Source organism: Elephantulus edwardii, unplaced genomic scaffold (assembly GCF_000299155.1).
Source record: "Elephantulus edwardii isolate Elephantulus edwardi_28Jun2011 unplaced genomic scaffold, EleEdw1.0 scaffold00002, whole genome shotgun sequence".
NCBI lineage: Eukaryota > Metazoa > Chordata > Mammalia > Macroscelidea > Macroscelididae > Elephantulus > Elephantulus edwardii.
Window position 1 is genome coordinate 41617240 of NW_006399752.1, and position 6384 is coordinate 41623623.

The window sequence follows — 6384 nt, forward strand, 5'->3', positions numbered from 1 at the left end:
GCGCCTCAGGTCCTCCTCAGTTTCAGCAAGCAGGGTTGTGTCATCTGCATAACGCAGGTTGTTGATGATTCTTCCACCAATCCTGATTCCACATTCCTCTTCATGTAGCCCAGCGTCTTGGATGATCTGTTCTGCATACAGATTGAAAAGGTATGAAGACAGACTACATCCCTGACGGACCCCATTCTTGATTTTAAACCATGTAGTGTCTCCTTGCTCTGTTCTGACGACTGCCTCCTGGTCCAAATATAGGTTTCGCATTAGCACAATCAAATGTTCTGGGATGCCCATTCTTCTTAGAGTCAGCCACAGCTTGTTATGATCCACACAGTCAAAAGCCTTTACATAGTCAATGAAGCATAGATCTGACTTTAAACCCATCTAAATATTTTATATAATTATTAACAAAGTTAAATTAAAACTGCAGTGCTTAAAAATTAAAAGTTAGGAAGGTACTACCACTTGGCAATATGATCACCCAGAATAAACTATTTCAGGTGACTTAAAGTTGTAGTAATTTGACTGTACATCATGAAATTGAGTCCATACTAAGGATAAAAAAAATTGTGGCAATAAAAGAAAGAAAATTATTTTTAAGTATCATATTGTTGATGGCAGTGTTTTGGGGTGGTTTTGTTGTTTGTTTTCTTTTAAATTTTGAGACTGGCATGTGTTTATCAAGTAAGCAGCAATGAACAGTTACGTAAGCATTGAGAATAGAGCGTTTGAGCTTATGAGAAACAGATGTAAGAGCAGTGAGATTAGATAAAACCCTATAAACCCAAATTTTAATTTGAAGCTTCAGTAAAACTCATGATCTTATACACAGACCCCTACAGCTTAACTATGCTGCTGCCAACCCACCAGAAGCTACTCTAGCTGGCTCTCCAAAGGGTTTTCTGAGGTGGTAGATAGCATGGGAGGAAGTTGGGCAGCTTTCATCCAGGTTGCCACCGGTGAATTCAAACCAACAGAGAGGGGTGACCTTTGAGTTTGTGCACAACTCCCTGTGGACTGAACTACACACACACACACACACACACACACACACACAGTTTAGGTACAAAATTTCCCTAGTTTTATGCACTGAAAATGCTGCCTGTTTGTAGCACCTAGATTGTAGTTTGTAAATGCCGTTTCCGCCGAAAGATTCCTTTAAAAAAATAGCTAATTTCAATCTAAGGCAAGAAAAAGGAAGATACAAACTGGAACCAAGCATTATCCCAGAGAGCAAGCGCGCTCAGTGGAGACTGGAGTTGTGTATAAAATCTCAGCAGACATTTTGGACATACGTAACTACTGATGGACGTACACACTGCTGCCTATTGACAAGCACTGTGCCATATAATAAATTTTTAAAAATTATTCTGAATCTGATTATTACCTCTGTTTCTGTCAGTATAGGGCAAAATCAGCCGCCAGAGGAACATATGAAGCTACATCATGATTATGCATTTGGCAGAAATCCAGACTATGAAAAACTACTGATAAACAACCCTTTTGCAGAGAGGCCAGGAAAAAAGAGGAAGAACTTGATGAGGAGATTTAAAAAACATCCGTTCAGTTACAAGATAGGAGTTTTCTTTGGTCCTTTTTAGTGAGATGGGTTGACAGGATGACTGCGACCGTGGGCTTGAGCATGGAGAGATCTTGACGGTGGTCAGGACAGGGTCACTGCCAGTGGGAGCCAGCTCCACAGGACCTGACAACAAGGAGAAAAGAAAGCACCTGAGTAAATGTGACGCTTCCTAGGAAGTTCCTAGAGGAGTTATTCATTATTTTAGATGTGTTAGTAGTGTTGTAGTTTTTTTTTTAACAGCCTTCCAGATATATGGAAATATTTACGGATGAAACGATATGTTGTATATGTGAGATTTGCTGCCGAATAATCAAAAAAACTGTGTAGAGAGGATTCGTATGATGGAAGACTGTCACCAGTTGATAATTGCTGAAATTTGGTCATGAATTCCTTATATCCTATTTCTGTATTTTTTTTTCCTTAATTATAGAAACTACAAAAATTTCTGCAGAAGAGGTCAGGAGGAAAAATAATGCATGAAAAATAGGTACAGAGTTGTCTTTTATATTTGAATGCTAGGTGGTTTGTTGTTAATAGAATGTAATCCACAATCAGGAGACTCTGTCACTCTTCACTAGCAATATAGACCACTGCAGATAGATGTAAGGCTTGTCTCTCTCACCTTAGTCTAGTGAGGGTGATGCAATGGAAACCTGAGCAGTTGAAGAGTTGAGTAACAGCTGGTATAGAAATGCAAGAAGAAGATATGTGTTTCCTTCTGAAAGGTTGCTATAGGATTGGGGATTTTTGAGATGTTTCCTTGTGTTTTTGGCAGCAAGGGTACTGTAGACTAGGGATCAGAAGACTTGACATCTAAGCTTTTTTGTTTTACTGTATACTTTGGTTTTTAACATCTCTAATTTCCTCATTCAGAAAAAACCTGATGTTTGTCTTGTTTACTTGAACACTTAATGTGACAGTAAAATGATTTAATGCACAAAAAACCCCTGTGTAAACTGTGTCCCTGTTCGGATATAAGATACCCCCCACTATAGTAATTAAAAAGGAAGGTAGTTAAGTTAGGGGGAATTTTTTTTAAAGAGTAGTTGTATGTTTAAGTAATTACTTTATTGCTTATGTATTTGAAATAGTCAGCAGTTGTTCGGCAGAGGAAGGATAGATGATCTCCTCCTGTGCAATTAACTGCCTCTGAAAACCCCCTGGAAGGTCAGCTGTGGGTCAGTTCTGATTCTGCGGTACACAACGACGACAGTCATATTTGGGCTTGTGTGCGCAGTGATCCATGAATCTTTTCCTAGGAAATGCCTTTTTTCCCCATAACGGCTAGTCCAGTTTTTACAGTCTTGTTCTACTAAGAGACTTAAGACTGTGTCGCAGGAATATGGCTTCTTTGAGACAATTTTTGGGCCAAAAGCTCAAGAATGTCTTTCTTTACTAAATATGTATTTTGTAAAATCATTCATTCACTAGATAATAACTCAGTGTCTACTCTGTGCCAGGTACTGTTCTGTGTACTAAGAATTTAGTGTTGAATAAATGAACTTCTTGCCGTCTTGAAACATGACATTCTGTGAGAAAGAGTTAATAATAGATAGAGAATTTGAAGTGGAGAAAAGTACTTTGAAGAAAAATAAGCTGAAAGAGGGATAGTGAATGATGTGATGATACTATTTTACATAGAATGATTGGAAAAGTCTTTGGGGGGATGGCATGAGAACAGATGAGGGGTATAAATGGGACATGAACTGTATGAGGAGTTTGTGAATAGTGTTCCCGTCCAAGGGAACACGGCTTTGAAGTGGAAGCAAGAAAAACATTTTTAAGGAAACAATTCAGGGCTTAAATGAAGACTTATCTTGTCTACTTCCCAGTGCCCATATGAAGAAACGAATTGGTGTACAAGATCTCATCAAAAAGAAAAATAAGGAAAAATTAAAAATGGAAAACATATTCCTAAAATTTACTTACTTGTTGAAATGAATTCTAGAAGATATCATAAGACAACGACGACCTAGACAAGATGAATTGACACATTGGCCGCAGCAGTGGGCTCAAATGTATGAAAGTTGATGAAGATGGCCCAGGATCAGAGTTCAGGTCTGCTGTTCACAGGGTCAATATGAGTTGTACTCAACTCATTGGCACCTAACACCACCATCAAGACCAAAATTTAATAGTGGTTACAGAATTACGCAGGAGGAGGAGGAAAGAGCAGAACACAGCTTGAGGAGTCAGTTAGCTTATGTTAAGGTGATAAAAAAATTTGGAACTGGGCACTATCCCTTACTCAATAACTAATTGATGGACAGTGGCACTAGTAGTAGTAGATGTGGTAGTAGAAGAATTACTGTTCTAGTACACAGCTCTCTAAGCTTTGCTCACTTCTGTAAAAAGTTGGTAACACTTAAATTTTAATTTTATATATCAACTGTAAGCATTTAAAATGTAGACTGGAATATGTTGATAATTCTGGGAACTGAGAGATAGAAGCTTCCTAGTTCATGATCTTCTTGTTGGGTGTTAACGGGTCGACTCTAACCCATAGCAACCCAATGACCAACAGATCTGAACCTTGTCTGGTCCTTCACCATCCTCCTAATTTCCAGTATGCTCAAGCCCATTGTTACAGTCACAGTCTATCCTGGTGGGGGTCTTTATTTCTCTGATCCTCCACTTTTTCTTGCATGATGTTCTTTTTCAAGGACCGATCCCTCCTGATTAACATGCTTGAAGTATATGTGACAAAGGCTCCTTGCCTCTAAGAAGCTTCCTGGCTGCACTTCCTCTATGACAAACTTGTTTGTTCTTTTGGCAATCCATGGGGAGTCCAGTACTCTTCTTCAGCACCACAATTCAAAGGCATCAGATCCTCTCAACCTTACTAATTGTTCAACTTTCAGATGCATAGGTAGTCATTGAAAAGACCATGACTTGGATCAGACACGCCTTAGTTTTTAAACTGACATCCTTGGTTTTGAGCATCATCTTTCATGATGTTTCCTACTGGTCTAGTGGTAAGGACTTTTCCCTTGATGTTGACATGTAATCCATATTGAATGCTTTGATCCTGTGCTGCAAGAATTTCAAATCTGTCTGCAGACAACGTGATGTCATCCGCACAACACAGGTTATTGATGATGCATTCTTCTTCATACAGCCCAGCTTCTCTAATTATTTGCTCAGCAAAGAGAGTGGATAGTTCATGGGAAAAGGATATAGCTCTGATAACACCCCTTTCTTTATTTTAAACGATACGGTGTTCTGTTCAGACCTTGTTCTGTTTGGACCAAAACTTCTTGGTGTAGGTTTATAGTTCACATGAACACAAGTGTTCTGGATTTCCATTCTTCTTTAATGTTAGCCTTAATTTGTTATGATCCACACAGTCCAGTCAGTAGTTCATTACACAGTTCTCTATTTATATTTATACACTATTTATATTTATACTTTTTGTTTCTTTATTTTTGTAGTTTTTAAAAATTTCTCAGAGTAATACCCTCTGTTGCGTTGAGGGTAATTTTTTTAATTTCCTCATTTGGGTCTGCTGTAGTCATTGAAACTTACTTTAAGGTGTTCACGTCATCTGATTAGAATTTGGGTACATTGATTAAAAACTAAAGGGAGCCCACCCTAATGATTATTTAAAAAGAAAAAAAATCCATCTCCTAGGGCCATTTGCAGTTCTCGGGGCCTCTCTCAGACCCAGAGACCTTTTCTTTACTGCCACATCACCCAGAGCGGATTTTATTCTGTTGTCCACAACAGACAGACCAAGCAGGATTGCCTGGAGAGAAAGCATCCCTGGAGAGATTTGTCTCTGATTCTCATTTCCAGCATCTAAAGACAGTAAATTAGATTAAGAAATAAATAATATAATACTGTTCTCCATTTGCCGGAGGCTTTTGGTTACTTGAGAAATGAAATTGTTCCCAGAGAATTTAAACAAAAAATAAGGCTTTAGTACTAGAATTATTCAGTCCAGTCAGAGGTTATCTGCAAGATTTAGAACTGGATATACAGCAGGGAATTGAGAATTATACCAGATCCCAGAAAGTACTAACCATGTCCCACCCCCAGTTTTCTAAGCCTCAATTTTCTTTTGTGTCAGTGTTCCATTAAACATGAACATGTAATGTGAATCAGTTCATCTTGAAGGGCATTCTGTTGTTTACATTTTATTGGGACAAGTTCTGAGTCTCTCTTCTTTCAAACACCTCTCCAGCTTGTGACTTACACTGTTCTGTGCCTTCTCTGTGACTGGTGTTCTGCAGCCCTGGCCTGTTTTAGTGGTAATAGTGGTTGTGATCTGTTGTTGAGTCAGAACCAATCATCCAGTCTGTTTTCAGAGGCAGTAAATCACATGGGAGGTTACTCATTTTTCTTCTGTGGAGCGACTAACTGGTGGATTTGAGCTACATACCTTTGTGTTAGCAGTGTAGTAGCTCCATCAGAGTTCTTTGTGCTTTATTTAAGATGTCTAACTGAACACTAATGAGCGAAGACCAGATGAGATGTGGGAGGATATCAAGGGTATCATCCAGGAAGAGTGCATACGGCGGTCATTGCAAAGACAGAAGAGAAAGTGAAGTCCAAAATGGATGTCAGAAGAGACTCTGAAAATTGCACTGGAGCACAGAGAAGCCAAAGCACAAGGAAGAATTCAAGGTACTAAAGAACTGAACAGAAGATTCCAAAAGGCAGCACGGAATGACAAAGCAAAATATTACAATGAAATGTGCAAGGACTTGGAGTCAGAAAATCAAAAGGGCCGAACTCGCTCAGCATATTTTAAGCTCAAGGAACTGAAGAACAAATTCAAACCTCGAGTTGCTATAATCAAGGAT